The sequence below is a fragment of the Eulemur rufifrons genome, chromosome 28 (genome assembly GCF_041146395.1).
Source record: "Eulemur rufifrons isolate Redbay chromosome 28, OSU_ERuf_1, whole genome shotgun sequence".
Taxonomy (NCBI): domain Eukaryota; kingdom Metazoa; phylum Chordata; class Mammalia; order Primates; family Lemuridae; genus Eulemur; species Eulemur rufifrons.
In genome coordinates this window covers 67,241,366-67,258,792 of record NC_091010.1, presented here as the reverse complement: position 1 = coordinate 67,258,792, position 17,427 = coordinate 67,241,366, and the positions used below count along the sequence as shown (strand labels likewise).

Genomic DNA, 17,427 nt, shown 5'->3' with positions numbered 1-17,427 from the left:
GCTCCCTGGCTAGGAAGACTCCAGGCAGCATGTTAAGTTGATATGAAGTAGCCAGCACTGCTCTGGTTCTAAGCGTCTAGAAACAGTGCCCATGGCTTACCAGCCTCTGTCTGGACTGCCAAGACTTCTCTTTCCTATTTCCCCTTGAAACAGTCTAGATTTCTGCTACTCTCTGTTCTGGACATTGGATCTGAGGCAGTGCCCTGTTGCCTCACGTAACTGGCACCCTTCACTCTGTGGGCCCTGAGCCCTGGGTTAAGTAACCTGGAAGCCAGCTTGCAAGAAGCCAAGAAATGCATTATCAGGGCAGCAGACTCACTGGGCACAAAGAGTTTCCTCCTCTTGAGAGTCAGGAGAGTCACCTGGAAGGGGACCCCTGGGCAGCAGCAGCCAGTGCTGTGCTGGAACATCTGGAACAACTGGCTCTGGGGGAGGGGTATAGCATCTGCTGATTTCCATGCTGTAAACACGGCTACAGTGGCCAATTTCAATCAACTCACAAAATCCTGAAACTTTAACACTCTGCTCCCTTTTGCACGCAACCCCTCCCTTGAATGATATGCTCCAGAGCTGTAGAAAAAGGAGTTCACAGGGCTTACTTTATGTATGGAATCTGAGCTGGGAAATAGATGTTTCTGTTGCAACTCAACCTTGCTGTGGTTGAGTCAGACAGGTTTACTCCTTGCACACAATGGGGAAGAAACCTCAGGTTCTAAGGCAGGAGGTAAGGTGCAAGCTCTGGCTTCAGTGGCAAAGTGCCCAGTGCAGGTCCTGCCCTTTCCCCTGGCTGCTCTGGCTTTGTGCAGGTGGCCTATCCACAGAGGAGTTAATTCTCAATACCTATCACTCTCCACCTCCAATTCGCATGGTAGTGTCCGCACTTGATGCTAATAGGCGAAAAGACTTGGTAGCCAAATGTAAAGTAATCTAATAGTAGATTAGTAGGTAATTTAACATCATGGAATATTTTCAAAAGGCCTGTTCAATCTTGGGTTTACATCTCCGTTTTCATTCCATTTCAATCAGTGCATAACCAAAAGCAACACACAGAGTAGGAGGGGAGATATGTCAGGGATTTGTTGATCAGTAGACCACATTACCATGGAAAAATTAAAAGCGCAAAGAGGGATTCAGTCACTTACTTTGATATGGCTGGTAGTGACTTAAACCAGACAGCAAAACAGAATGATACTGACATCACCAGTTGGGAAATAAAATTCACCAAATGGTGTAAAACCAAACATGTATGCTAATGTGCATATTCACAGGGGTATCTGCCCAAATAAGAACCTCAGATGGCTGAACACCCACGAACACCCCATGAAGAGAAAACTACATAGGCTCCTTCTATGCTATTAGAACAAGTATGGAAAATTGCTTTAAATAAGGCCCTCTGGGTTCTCTGAGACTCTATCTGTCTAGCAAAGTGGTTTCGAGTTTACTAATATGTGTCTGGGTGGGAATTCTGGCTCTGAGGGCTTGGGCAAGGGCTATACCTCTCTGTGCCTTGTTTCTTCACCTGTAAGTTGGAGATCATTGCCCACCCTGCAGGTGGGGGGTGAGGATTACACAGGGTGACCTTCTACTGTACTCAGTCTAGTGGCAGGTGGGTCGAATGGGTGGATGTCTGCTAGTGGCATGAGTGTTGGTCTTGCTGGTCAGTGATGTTGGAGGCAAGGATCTGGGCCACATTTAGTGGCCCTGTGGGAGTCCAGCATGATGAATGCAAGCCCCACAGATGTGGCACAAAGACTGTGTCACCCAACTCTGTCATTGAAGCCTGGGAGCCGCTCTGTCCAACACAGTGGCCATGAGCCACATGTGGCTATTGAAATTCAAATTCAATTACAATTAATTAGAATTGAAAATTCAGTTCCTCAGTCACACTGGCCACATTTTAAGTACTCAATGGCCACATTTATAGGGCACATACATAGAACAGCACAGATATAGAACATTTCCATCATCACGAAAATTTCTTCACTCCATTATCCCCAAAACATGGCACAGTGCCTGGTTGCTAACCATTTGAGCACTTGGGCACCTTAAATCAAGACAAAGGATAGTTTTACTTTAAAATCAATCCCTAGTTCAGTTGCTGCCTGCAAAGAACAAGCTCACAGTAGAAAGCAGAAGGGCAGGTTCGAGTTGTACTGCTGAGAACCGTCACTTTCACCTCCCTCTCTGGGCCCTCTGGACTCATGTAACAATGAATCAAGTGGCTCCAAACTCCAAGGCCACCTTTAAGGTGCCCCCTCTTGCTCAACGCCCAGGGTCATTAATTTGGCTGAAATTCAAATTTTCCACCACTCTTCTCCATGTCGGAACATAGGAGAGGGCAGTAGCCTCAGAGGCAGGCAGATAAGGAGCAAGTTTGCTCTCTCTCCACTTTCCAGGCCTCTGGGCCCAGCAGAGAGTCACCAGGAAGGGGACCCCTGGGCAGCAGCAGCCAGTGCTGTGCTGGAACATCTGGAACAACTGGCTCTGGGGGAGGGGTATAGCATCTGCTGATTTCCATGCTGTAAACACGGCCACAGTGGCCAATTTCAATCAACTCACAAAATCCTGAAACTTTAACACTCTACTCCCTTTTGCACGCAACCCCTCCCTTGAACGATATGCTCCAGAGCTGTAGAAAAAGGAGTTCACAAGGCTTACTTTATGTATGGAATCTGAGCTGGGAAATAGATGTTTCTGTTGCATCTCATGGCAAAAAAACAGGAAAATGGGCTCTTTTTACACTATTATATAGTCATTATGTGACATGACAAAAATTTCAATGGCCAAGTTAAAATATCAGTGGAATTTTCCTTGGAAAATATTCTGAAGTCTAGAAGTTATTAACTGTGAAGAACACTCAGGAGCTGGGTAAAGACAGTTCCTCTCCCCACCTGCCACCCCCAGTAACGCGTGGAGGGCCTTGTACAGAATTTTACCTGCATTAAGGGTCCTGATGAAGAAGATACACAACGTGGAGCCCATGACTTCCAATGCAAGTGGCAAAATTTTTGCCCCCATATTTCCACGTTGTACTCCAGGCTTGACCTGGACCCAAGAGGGCCATAGGCCTGCGTGGGTGCATGATGTTAGGACAGAGCTAGGGAAGCTGGTAGTCTCTCAATCTGGCCAACGGCCCTGGGCAACTTAGGTTCTTGGAACATAACATATTTCATGTATAATCTCTTCGATGGGGCTTTTCACTATTGAGTTTGCCAGGCAAGCTCTTCCCATAGTTTGCACTGTGTGGAATTTGTATCTCTAGCCATAGCCACTTTTAGTAGCTTCCAAATTATTTTTCATTAGTCTCATTTGCTTACGTAGATTTCCAAAAGGCTTCAGCAGAGAAAGTTTTGAGCAGAGACAAGCTACTTAACCTCAGTGAGCTTCAGTTTTGTCTTAAAGAGGGCTGGGAGAAGATTAAATATGGTATCTACAAAGCTCTTATGACCAGCACACAGTTGGCACTGAATAAAGGACGTGTCCTGTTACGAGCATGTTAGTAGGATGAATTCTGTGGGTAGGCAGATGTGCAAAAAGTATTCAAAATCATGCCTTTTAGTCCCTTGTAAAACATCGGGGCAATTCACTAAAATCGTTCTGCTTATGCAGTGCAGGCAGCATTTGATCACCGGGCTTACATGAATGCCAAGAATTATCCTGCTTATTTCAGAGCTCTCAAGTATTAATGCTTGTCTCTTCCTGGGAAGTTCAGGGTCACACAGACTACCTAAATAAGCCACTGATGTAGTCAGTGAAAACCAGGCAAATAGGGCACTGAATTTAAAAAGCCAACCAACTATTGGAACAGTGGTAATTCCCCATAGCAGCTATGGGATTCCTGGGCAGGAGGGCCTCAGACCAAGCGGCTGCAGGTATTGACTGCTCGTTGTGCAAACTCACAGGCAACTGTGGTGTGGCAACCCGGATGGCACCTCGGGGTAGAGACAGCTGTTTGCTTCTAAGATTACTCACCCCAAACACTGAGTGTCTTGATGTGCTGTTTGGTTAGTGACAGCTTAATGATGCTCTGCTATTCAGAGAAGACCTGAAACCAATGTGAGAAGCTTTACTCAAGATCCCAAGCAGGTGGTCAGGATCTGTCATTGCCCAGAGTGAAGGGGGTTCTTCTACTGGCAGGTCTCTCCCAGTGTCTGCAGGATGTTAGCTGCAGACTCAGGGCAGTTGAGCCCAGGCCTGAAACATGCCCAGCAGGCAGTGATGAAATCATGAGGCTGTGGGGCTACACTGAGTCAGAGCACATTGACAGCATGACTTTAAAGAACATCCTAAACAGCAGCCAAGCTAAGGAGTCTAGTAGCTTTCAGGAAGGGGTATAAATCCAGTGATTCACGGCCTCCCAGTATCCCTGCTACCCCAACATGGGGCAGCTCCCCATCAGCCGGGTCCTGTTCCTTCTCAGAGAAAGCTCAGTTTCTTGGTGGCATGAGGCCCAGGTCTCTCAAGTCAAGGGCAAACTGTGGTGAAAAAAGAAAAAAGTCAGAGGAATCCCCCTGAGTTCATGGGTTCTATGAGGTGTCATTCCACATGGTGCTCAAGACGAAGGAGAGAGGAATGAAGATCGGAGGGACTGCAAGAAGTGAGCACAGACGCAGTGCGGTGCCCTGTGTCAGTGTCTGCTTGACTTCATTGCTCCTTGTGATCGCTTAAAAAGGGGGAAGCCAGCAGGTGATGAAAGGTCATGTGCTGATATACACATTTAAGAGGCAAGGACATAAGTTCACAGGGATCTGCATTTATTGGAGGTTCTCAGGGTCAGTTCCTATACGGCAGAGGTCAGAAAACTTTGCAAAGGGCTGGATAATTAATAGGTTTTGGGGGTCAGTCTGTATCACAGTGATTTGACTCTTCCATTGCATCCTGAAAGCACAATCTGTAATATGAACGGGCATCGTTGTGTTCCAATAAAACTTTATTTACAAACACAGGCAATAGCCAGATTTGAATAATGGGCTACAGTTTGTGGACTCCTATTATGTGATTTGTAAATGTAGTGACCATATTCATTCAGCTGAAAATATCCAGGCCAGAATATGCAAAATTCAAAAGGCTGCTACCAAGCGTCCTCTAACTGTTGGACACTGTGCCAGGCAATGAGGAGATTCAAGAGTCAAATGAATTCAGGCCAGACTTTGAGGGGTTTGCATTTCACCGACATCCACTTTGTTCAAATATAGGTTTAATTGTTCATCAGCCCATACGACCTTCGGGGTCCTGCTGTGGAACTCTGTGTATACGACATACATACACATAATTTATAATTTATATCACAGCATCTCTTGAAAACTTGAAAAAGACCTCACTCCTCTACCAGCAGGGATAAAAGGCCAACACAGGACATGTTTGTGTGATGTGCTTGCCTTAGCCTAGATAATTGAGGCTAGATGGGTAGAAAAGCTACACTCTCACTGTCTTACATGCTTAAATTGACAGATCGCTCAAAATCAGGCATTCTTCAGAAGGACCTGTCAGAGGATGAGAAATCTCTCTGAATTTGCTCTAATTACCCATGCCCAAACAGAATAAATACTGTATCACAATTATGGAGGAAGCATAAGGGGACAATTTAATTTAAGTCACAGAGCAGAAAGAACCAGCATGGAAAATTGTGCACTGCTGCAGCAGCCGTGACATAAACACTGAGGAATCAAGAAGGTCTAGGCATTAGATTCTGACTTATTAACTTCCCAGATTCCCCCCTCCAAGAGCCAAGGGGGAAAGCTGGGCACAGTTACGTGGTCCCATCCCAATTTGGCCATGCACACTCTAAAAGGATGATTGGGTTGCTCTTGCCAAAACCTACCCACTTAATTGAGATCAAAGTCTTCCACCTGGTTAGCTGAGAGTGGCCAAATTTTGAGGAGAGGAGGTAGGTGGCATTGCATGGTCTTTCACCAGCCTCTGCAGTCCTGAAAACGATCCTTGTGGACCTCTCTGGACTGTGGAGCGCTGCCTCCCCGGCTCTGGCACAACGTGCGGAGAAAAGCAGGGCATTGTGAGCAGCAGAGAGAAAGCAGCACTCGGGTGAGATCAGAAGCAAAAAGGTTGTTTCTGCCAAATGCTCTCCTGTCCCTGAGCACTCCCTATTTGAATGGCATGGAAATGTCAGCACTTCATTTTCTAATGTTCTTGATAAATCAGTTTTGGTGTCTCTCTCCACATTTATTGTAACCCAAAACGTTTTAAACCATTCCAGCCAGCCGGCTGAGGTCAGCCTCCTGTGCGTTTCATTTTTCCATTTTCTGGGAGTGAGAGTCAGGAGGGGGCAGAGTGGAATGACCGGGGCTCTGCACTCTGCCAGTCCTGAGCTGGGGACTCTGTGCCCACCCTCCCTCCTCTGACTTGCTTGGGCAGGGTTATTAACCTCTCTGGACCTCAGCTGCTTCCTCTGTAACAGAGAGCTGAGAACACCTACCTGCTGGGCTTCTCTTGGAGATTACTGAAAGTATGGAAGGCTGTGTTTGCACTCAGTCAAAGTTACTCCCTTCAAAGATACTTTGTTACTGAGATGCAACCTGCAAGTGCTAAACCTTTAAACTCAGGGAGGTGAAGCAAGGGTGAGAGCTTGAACACATTAAGAGAGATTTTCTTGCTTTATTAAACAAGTTGGTTTACTTCAGAGAGTGAGGAGGAGTTGAGGATTACAGAATGGAGACATGCTTTGCTTTCAGAGAAAAGTATAGGACCAGCTTATTTAGTGTCATGGGCAAGGGAGCTGACGTGGAGTCAGGAGACCTGGATTTAGTTCTGGCTCCCGCCTAGCCTGGCCTCTATGAGCTAAATTTTCCAATGTGAAAGAAAGGGGGTTCAAATGAGAGGAGAGACCCCAAAGCCTCCTTCCTTCTCTAGGAATGTATTCTGCAGAGATGTCTGAGAACATCACAGTTCCAGCCATTGCCTTATAATACTCACAAAAATTTAGAGGAAAAAAACCCTCTTTGCAGATCTCCATCAATAAAAGCATACTATGATCCTACTTTTCTGTCTTCTTTTTGCCTCTTGACAATTCATCAATTCCTTATCTCTCACACTGCTACAAATGCTGGAGTTGGCCTTTGTCCTTCAAGGTTGCAATCTTTTGAATAGTTTTCCAGCAAAACGTTTTCTTTCTTTTTTCTGTTGCAGCTAATGGCTTTCATATATTTGCAACAGAATATTCAAGTCTTAGATTCCAAGTGTAAGTTATCATTTTTTTCGATTCTGAAATGGAAGCACATATTCTTTCTAGACTTTTTTTCTTTCATTTAATTCACAAGGTCATGGTGAGACTTTTCTATAGCTTATATTTATATAACTTTGTAAACACTATTTTTAAGTTCTTAAAAAATAATAAGCCTTTCCATCTCTAATATGAAAAATAAAGCAAAATATATTTGTAAGAATATAAAACACATTTCAAATTCTTGCTTTGGGCTTCATGTAGGTATCACACACACTTGAAAATGTAATTTAAATAATCTCCCTGTGCAGAATGCCAAAATAGATTTCAAATACCTCCCCAACCTTTTAAGTTGGTAGGTGAATAAAAGCATCACCACCAAGCCACTAGGCAATTCAGACAGCCCATTTGCAGATAAAATGAGCAATTCAAGTCATAGCATGAACGTTTATGGAATTTATGGATTTGTGTCCCAGAATTCGGATTAAAAAAAAAAAAGATGAAATGCAACTTCTAGTTTGCAAATACTTTTTTAAAATCCCATGGAATTTCTGCTAAGCTATGCAAAAATGGTTTGAGCTCTATTCCCCACTAGATCTGAGAGACAGTTCCAATGAAACGAGTATCCCCAAGCAAACAGAGCTCACCTACTTTGAGCACTCAGAATATGCCAGCCATTGGGTATTTTCTTATTTAATCCTTAAAATAACAATGTAAGGTAGGGATGACCTCCATGAGGAAACTATAGCTTAGGTATACTCAGTACTTTCCCCAAGGTCAAAAGGCTAATGAGACATGTTAATGCCAGAATCCACGTCTAGGCCTACCTGGCCACTCATCCCCTACCTCATCTGAAAGTGGGGAGCCTGGTATGTCCCACATAAAGAAAATGCAGGCATTTTTCTTGCTACCACAAGTCTGGGTTCTTCCTTTTACCTGAGGGGGCTACAGAAGCCCCTGCCCCTAGACCTGGTGGGTTTCATGCTAATTCATCTTCTGGAGAAAGCAATCTTCCGATGCTAGAGACAACAGAGACCACTATTGGAAGGAATCCCAGGAATCAAGTATATTTTTAAGGATTTACAATCATTAACAGGAATCCCCTCTATGAGGTAATTTCAGAAAAAGCAAGGCCATTGATCTTTAAGTCCAGGAACCTGGGTGCCAGGGCACAACACGTACGCATGAGGAGCCTGCCTGGGAAACCAGTTCATCAAGGTGTTTGTAACAAGAGCAGCCCGTTGCAGGACCACCACGGGCCCACCTGGCTCTTCCATCCTCAAATGGATGTCCAAATTCACCTGAACAACAAATTAAAGTTTTCAGTGCAATATAAAAATAAACCTTAAGGACAGATTTGAAAGAAAATTCTTGAGAATTGAGATCCTGGGAAAAACTGATCTAAAAATGGGCATATTGTGAACAAAAATGGAGTAAAACTTTTCTCTATCAATACCTCACTGGTTACAGCACTAGGGTATCTCCCCAGATAAGTCTCATAATGATACATAAAGAATTTTATAAACACACCAAAATTTAAAGATTTTAATCTTCAGCAACATGAAGCTTTAAGCCATTTGTTTAAAACACAAATGCAAGGTTAGGCTTTTGAAACAAAGCACAAAATCTTCAAGAAGAATAACTTCTCATTTAAAATTGTTAACTAAGCTGATCTAAAAAAAAAAAAAAAACATCAAAAGACATTCTAAATAAAAGACAAAAGCCTCTGTGGATGTTTACCATAAGAACCACTGACAAATACACAACATTAATGTTTTCAAATTTAAACCTCTAAGTTATACTATGTGATAGTATAAGACCTAGAGAAATAATGGCATCCCAGAAGGAAAATTTGTTTTAATGCAGTATACTCACATTGTTTTCGTTCTGGTTTAGTGGCTAGTGCCACCAAAATTCATTTTCATTAATTTTCAATAAATTGTAGCTTAAGCTTTATCTCTTGTTAATCAACTCAGCCTCAGCTATAAAAAGTTGTTTTCCTTATTATTAGCTACTCCTGGTGCCTTCTGGGGCAAGTGACTTGTTTGTATCACTATTGTCGTCATTTTGCAACTTGGTATCTCCCTGACTGCATGAACATAAGAAGGGAAATGCAAACTTTGCCCTGTTTGTACTATAATCACGCAGTCCATGCACAAAATAATTACTATCCTTCCCGATTTTTATACATTATGATTTTATATTATGAAAACATCATAAGACACTAAAGAAGAACAAAGTCCTGCCTCAATAGCATTCACCTCTGTATTTTTCTCTATCCAAATCTGCATGTATTTCTGACAGTAATAATAATGTCTATATCATAATACATTCCATTTTCTTCATCGTGCATGGCTCTGTGTAAAAGGAAGGAAGCAAGGGGATGGGACAGGGCCATGGGGAGGGACAAAGAAAATAAGGAAGCAAAACAGGAGGGGAGACAGAGGGTGTAGGAAGAAAGTGAGGGAGACCAGCTGACTCCTGCTTCCACCCTGGGAGAGGAGATACCTCCCAGGGTCTCTGTGCAGCCTGCGATGCTCTTTGACTGCCCGCCATTATTGTTTCACTTTCATTCGTTGTAATGAAAACAAGCATTAAAAGCTTCCCTAATAGCCAGAGCCTCCCCAGAATGATAGTGTCACCACATCTGGGGAGCTGGGAGGCAAATAAAAGTTAATTTGTCAACAGTGTCTAAAGAAAGCAACCCAGTTCATTAAGGGTGTTTCTCCTTGGAGCAGTTACCAGGATCGCTCCTGGGCAAGAGGAGTGAGTGCCCTTTATGCGGCACGGAAGTGGGGCTGCTCTGGTGCAAGGCGAAGCCATTTATTTTCATACCTGGGTGTGGGAAGCAGAAGATGACTGACCTTTTTTCCACTTGTTTGGGGAAATTTAAAATGGGATAATGTGAATACTATTTAGACAGATGTTCCTTATCCAGCTGGGAACATCACAAAACTGTCAGTCCTATTTTCCTTTTCAGAAGCAAAACGGTATGTTGTCAAGTTCACCCACAGGGATCATCCTGCAGATTCATTTGTTCTTTCATTCATTCACTCAGTTATTATTCAAAACCTATTTCTCGGACATCCTCCACATCCCAAGCCCCCATGTGGACACTGAAGTTCATCAGGGAACAAACAGACAAAACCTCTGCCCTCACAGTGTTTACATTCTAGTGGAGGGAGACAGGGAAAAAAGCAAAATCGCTACAGTTTATGGTGTGTTCCACAGTGATGAATGGTGTGGACAAGTTTAAAACAGAGAAGGAGGTAGGGGTGGGGAGGGCCCTAACTTTCCACCAGGCATGGAAGATCCAGGCGCTAAAGCAGCATAGCTCAGGCCTGGATTGCTGGAAGGCGCCAAACCACGTGCTAGGATTAGGGAGATGACCAAAGACATGTTCCCAGCCAGCAAAAAGCTCAGTCCTGCAGGAGAAAGGAACCTCATCAGATCACAAGATCCACCGTGGAATAGTCTGTAAGAGCCGCAGACAGGGTGCTGGGATTTGCTGGAGGACATGCTGGGCTGCCTAGGAGGGGAACAGAGAAGCTGGGACAGGACCAAGGACATTGGTTTGCAGGAGCATTAGAAACGGTCCCACAGAAAAGGTGCTGCTTTCGAAAGTTATGCCACACTACTTCCTTAACTCACACGTAATTCCTTCCTCTCACAACTGGGGCTCCTGGTTTTAAGGGTCTTGAGGGCAAGGCCTGTGTTACTTCATCCAAGCAATTGGTCTGCACAGGCTGTGCACAGAGCTGAAGCAGGCAAGCATGGGAAAAGCTGTGCATTATTTTGGCTAATTTGTAGCAAATTTCTTTAAGGTCTATGGTTAGAACACTCAGTAGAAATAACTGGAATTATTGAATTATTGAAAATTACCCTAATATGATAAATAAGTCTACCTGGGGTTTGCATGTAGGGTTAGTTCTTCAAGGGTGAACATCTCAATTCCTGGCTCTGGGGGAATGGGATGTGTGTGATTTTGAGAACTTCCTCCTATAGTGGAAAAAAATTAAGGGACAAATGGGACAAAGAAAGACTTACCTCAACTTACAAATGGATTGTGCTCCAAAACACCATTTCTAAGTAATTGATGTTGAGGTTCCCAAGCTGGCCCTCAAAACCCTTTAAGGTACATGGAGATTCAGACATAGAGTGCTATAAAACCTAATGCCATCATGTTCTTGGAGGGATATTACTTCTGAGTTCTAACAAAGGACTCCAAAAATAGATCTCTTAGTGTAATAGAAACATCTGGAACACACACATTCATATACAGGGGGATTACATGACTGACTGTAAAAAAGGAGTATTTGATCTCAATGAGAGCCTTTCCCCCAAAAGATGTCCTAGACGAGGGGCTCTGCCTTACTGCCTGACCTTACGTCTACAGGCAAAAGAGCAAGACAATAGAGAAACCAGAATCATGGAATATGGAGTAATTGCATTAATATTCTCAAAACAAATGTGATTCAGTGATCACATTAAAGTGACACAGATGCTGCTATATCATCTACAAGGTACTGAGCAGAAAAGATGGGAGTGAGTTTTTTAGAGTTTTACTTAACAGTCAGGTGAGACCTGCTGAATTTCACTGGAACAGAGCTAAAACCAACACTCATAGATCTGCTAAGACAAAGTTACCTTCTCAATTAATTTTATTTTTCATTTGCCCGTTCATTCATCATTCTATTCATCCATAGACCTTTACTGCCAACTCTTCAGTGACTGGCATGAGGCATTTTGGGGGCACACAAAGAAAGACATGAAGCATGCCGTGCAATACTGAATGAGGGGTGTTCTGGCAGAGGAGATGCGGCAGAGGAAGGTAGTTGAGAGCCGGCCAGAGGGTGCTGGGAGAGCAGCTGAGTGAGCTGTTCCTGCAGAGCACTCCGAAGGCACCAGCCAGGTGGTTGTGTCAGTAGCAACATTCAACCCACTGAGACATCCCCAAGGCAGGGGAGAACGGGGGTGCCTCAAACAGCTTTGCCGAGGATTACCGTGACTTTATGTTCTTCAAAACATAGCCTCAGTTTTGACCACTAACAGTTTTGTCTGCTTGGAGATCTTGGGCCAGTAAGGAGCACAGAGCTGCTTAGCCTAACATGGCAAGTCAGGCGCTGCCAACAGACAGCTCCCACCTGTTTACTGAGAAACAGGGAACTGGTCAAACCACCACCAGTGAAAGTATTGCCTTTAAGTGACCAACGGGTGATCTTAGAGTTGGCTAGGAAAATTGACTTAATATTCTTTTAACAGCCCTAAATTTGATGTTCCCCAAATGTTGGCATTTAATAGCTCAAATGCTTAAAACAGATGTATTTGAGTTTCTGCGGATATATGGGGAAAGTCTAAATTCACTTTAGCTACTGAACAGCTGATATCTGAAATAAGGACACTTCCAGGGCATAATCTGGCAAATTCCTAGTGAGGACTTAGACTCAGGAACAAGCCAAAACTACTGCTGGGCCTGGCTCTAAAACATAGGAGGGAATCATGGAAAACAGCTGACTTTGAATACTTTTTGAAATTTACTTTCTCCCAACAATAGTAGTGGTATCATTTTATGCCTCTAATTAATGTCACTTTGAGACTATTAAAAGAAAAGGCCCTTTAAGATGCTGACATAAATGATGGCTTAGTTATCAAGAAGGGACAGCTGGAGCTCAAAACTGGGAAAGAATGCAGAAGAAAAGAATGTTTTAGGTACCCAGGGAGAAAACCGAAAGAACAAGAGAAATTGAAATTAAGAGAATAAATTAATGGCAAAAAAAAAAAATTACCATTGAGAGCAGAAACTATGCCTTTTTAATTCCTGCAGCAACCACCATCTCTCACTGAGGTCCATACACGATGGCCTAGGACACAGCCTTTCAGTTAATTTAATGTGACAATTCCAATACCTCACATAACGAGTGTTTGAAGACCATGCTTAGAGGGTCATGCCCTGATTTTAGCAGCATCCAAAATGGTGTTTGCTTACATGCTAGAAACTTGGAACTTGCTGACAATTAACAAGCCATTTAAAAGAGCAAATTAGCAACTGGGTCACTTGCTCTCCCCTGCACGGTGCGCTGAAGCAGAGCTTCCGGGGAGGGGCCCACAGCATGTAGCAGGTTAACACGCTTGTGATGCCGAGAGGAAGATGCTTTCCTGAATTCTGCAGCCAGACTAGATGTATCCAAATGCCCCATCCACAGTCACCCAGAAATGTGAGAAGACAATTTTCCGTTGAGATTTAAGACTGTATACGGGAAATAGTCTTGTGGAACCGTGATAGTAGAAACAGCACATTAAAGTCAATCTAATAATCCAGTACTACTGCTGTGACTACCATTAGATACCATAAAATTAATTCCCAGTAGCCATCCATTCTTCTCTGAGATGCTTATAACTTTGTCAGGCTTTGAATCTGATAAAAACACAGGGAAAGTCGTTTGTGTTTCCCTCCCCTTTCCTGACCTTTTAACAAAACAATGTTTTGTTTTGTTTGAATCAGAGTTCTTAGTCCTGCCTCTCAGGCCCCAATTCCAAGGTCTCAGGGACAGGTTGGGTATGTGGCCAGGAAGAAAGCTCTCAGTGACCTTTCTCTGACATTTCTCAACACCCTTTCCTACCACCTAGAGCTCTGCTGACTTAGATCTCCCCGTGATGCCTTCTGGAAAGAGCAGAGGCTGTCTGTCCCTCCTTGAGATCCCTGCCTCCCAGGAAGTGGCTGTGGTGCGGCTCTCAGGCTGAGGTTGGCAGCCACCCTCCTCCTTTTATCATTCCTATGGCTGTGTCATAAAAACTGCGGCACCAGCTCTGCCGTGCACCTGCCCTTCTTTGTTTTTGTTTCTTTAATTGCCACTCCTGATTCCCTCTTTTGCTAATGTTCTGTAAAGGGAATAACTGAAGGCTTCCATACCCCAAATTATCACCCATTTCTTAAATAAATATACGAAAGTATATATATGCACACATTCACATTTGATATATGCTTATAAATATACAGAACATGATATTTACAAGTATGTAACATGAATATACAACTATATGTATTTGTATATTCGGGAATAGTTCAGAATGACAACTGAAGAATTACTGTAGCAGATGACTGCAAAGGCATGAGGTAGCTGGAGAGGCTGGGCACTGTGTGCTGAGTTAAGCTTGAGAAGTCCAGGCCACCACTACAGAGAGGCAGCCCTGAGGTTTTCTTTGAATGAGGATGCCCTGACTGAAGTTGCATGCTGTGTTCTGTAAACCAAACTCATTTTACTCTCTTCAAAGCAGAGCAAAGACTTGTGAAGGAATCTGGTTCACTCTGAAGTAGAAGTGGAAATGACTCAAAAACCGGACTCCACCAAAACAACCTCGTAAAATTAACTTGTCCAAATCTCTTCTGTTTTTAACAGAGCATCAACTCCTCCTGCATGCACTTTCAGAGTCCATGTTCTTAGAGTCCCTATTAATTTAATAACTCACATCCAGTCTTCTTTAGCTTGCAAGAACGCCCACTGTGACCAAGGAGTGTTCAAAGGGCATCAAGCAGGGGAAGTTCAGGGTCCCCAAATCCACCTCTGGGTTGGAAGTGTGTTTTGGAGGGATGGGAAGCCAGAGGGTCAATAGAACAGAAAACAAAAAGCACCAAAAAGATACTGCTTTGGACTTCTGGCACTGTCCTTGGTGCTGAATGTTATATTTTTCAAGTAATATGCATTGTTAAGGAGAGAACACTAACCACTGCTATGAGACGATAAATAGTGCTGCAAAATCCATATCCACAATGAATGTCCTTACCACCAGGATCCAAAATGGGGACCAGAACTTTCCACAATTGATACTTTTCATTCTTGTTTTTTTGCACTCGGTTGGAAATCTTTGATTAGTGTCTTATGCTGGACTTTGGTATGAGAACACAAAGAGGGGATGTATGATTTTGCTAAATTAATATTCACTGAACACCCAGAAGGTACTAGGTATTATATTAGTCATGGAATTAACAAACCTATATAAGATACAGACTCCTCAAAACAAAAGAGAGCTTTACAAAGGTAGCAATTAATTTGGAAGACAGAAAATTTATAATTTTTGATCAAAATGTTCTTCCTCTGAAGCCTATACATCAATAACCTAAGCTCTCTCCTCTCTAAACCTCTAATTCACAAAAGACCTCCAGCGCTACTCTCATTGGAGAAGTACCTGCTCCAGCAGTTTGAAGTTTTTAGATTGCTCTTCTCCATAGCAGTGGCAATACAGGAAGATAATCATTCCAAGTATTGGTTTTATGACGTGTTTCCAAGTTGAGAAGGGAAAAAAAAATAGGGAAATTCCATAACAGTACTTTGTGTTCCCTGTCCCACAGAAAGAACTAATCCGTTTCATCTCTATTTGGAGAACGTATTCATTCAGATGCTGCAACCCAATTATTAATGTGACCATAAAATTATCAGTGAAGCCAAACCCTACAGCTTGGAAGCTTCAAGGACAATTAGATGGATTATCAAAGCAATAAGCACAATGGATTACATAGTTTTAAGCCCTCTATTGAGAACACCCTCATGCTTAATAAAATTTTAGCAGGCATACCCCGACTGACATTAGCCGCTGGCAGCTGCCTGTGAATTAACCACGTGACACAGGTCAACACTTTAAATTTCATCCACAAATTAATCTCTTGCTGACTTCCATGGACTCCAAACATTTTATTCCTTTAAATAAAAGAGAGATCCTAAACAAAACCTTAGATACTAAAGGGTCTCTCTGAGAAAGGTTCATAGTAATGAAGTCCTGAAAATACTTCTCAGACATGGTAGAAATACAACTGACCACCAATTTTTCCTTATAATCATCAGGGGCCAGGGGGAAGAGTAACCACAGGTGTGTCTCCATACAAAGAAGACAGAATGACTCCTTTGCTTCTTACCAGCAGACGTCAGCCAAGCCATGCCATTTCCTCAGGAATAGGTGAATTGGATTGGGTTGTAAATAACAGAAGCAAGATAAAGGAAATTGAATGGAAGTGATATTACTGAAGGAGAGAATTGAGAGTAAAAGTCAGAAGGAAGTGTTTCCATGTCATTCTTTCAATCACCTATAGAAAAAACTCTATAGTGGATTCCTGTTCAATTAAAAATAATGTCCAGGCCAGGTGTGGTGCCTCATGCCTGCCATCCTAACACTCTGGGAGTCTGAGGCAAGAGGATAGCTTGAGCTCAGGAGTTCAAGACCAGCCTGAGCAAGACGAAACACTGTCTCTACTAAAAATAGAAAAATTAGCTGGGTGTCGTGGCCCATAGTCCCAGCTACTCAGGAGGCTGAGGCAGGAAGATCACTTGAGCCCAGGACTTCTACCTGGGGCAACAGAGCAAGACTCTATCAATCAAGCAATCAATCAAATTAATTTATATATATATATATATATAAATCTATAGTGTCCAAAGAGCTTTCCATTGTACATGATCTTCCCTCATCTCTCCTGACTCTGACTTGCTGCATCTATTCTAGGAACACCAGCCTTTTTTTTCTTTCCTGCAAATATGTGAACATAATTCCTACTGCAGGATGTTAACACACGATGGTCCTTCTGTTTGCAACACTCAACCCTGGATCATCAGATCATTCAGGACTCATTTCAACTGTCACCTCCTTAGAGTTCAAGCCAAAGCCACCCCTTCACAACACTTCCTTAACACTCAGCAATATCAAAAATGATCTAACCATTCATGCGTTCATTCATTCATGCATGCACTTATGTGTTGCTCATCTGCCTCTCCCATCCTACTGTAAATTCTCTATCTTATGCACAAATGTTTCCTCCGTAGCCAGAAAAATGCCAGGCACTTAGTAGGCACTTAATAGCTATCTGCTAACTGACTATAACAGGGGGAAGATGTGTGCCTTCTACAAAGTGATTAGAATATAGTCTTTTCAGGAAGCACTTTAAAAAAGCAATTTCTTGCTGAAGAACTTCAGGGTCCTGGAAGAGAGTACTCTTGTGCATTTCAGGTGCCTGAAGCCTTTGTCTTGTCCTTGCCAGGTTCATTGACTATCCTAGGCTGCCAATTGCACATAATGCAGAACACCAGTCCCAAGATACAGGCAAGGTGACAGGGAGCACCAGAAGCCTGGAGTCTAAGAATAATGAGATCCTGGACCTGAAATGTGACTATGTTCTCCTCTGTAAAGCAAGGCAGGTGAAATTCATTGAAGACTAAAGCCCTACTGCAAGGAAAGCACTAAGGAACTCTAAGATACTGGGCAAAGAA

The 17,427-nt window shown here is 43.1% G+C and overlaps 2 protein-coding genes across 2 annotated transcripts in view; one reads left to right on the top strand and one right to left on the bottom strand.

Moving 5' to 3' along the window:
- Nucleotides 1-17,427, bottom strand: part of DOCK1 (dedicator of cytokinesis 1) — a 470,019-nt gene that overhangs the window by 242,132 nt on the left and 210,460 nt on the right. The gene's annotated exons all lie outside the window — the stretch shown is intronic.
- Nucleotides 1-17,427, top strand: part of INSYN2A (inhibitory synaptic factor 2A) — a 36,993-nt gene that overhangs the window by 1,929 nt on the left and 17,637 nt on the right. The window lies entirely within an intron of this gene.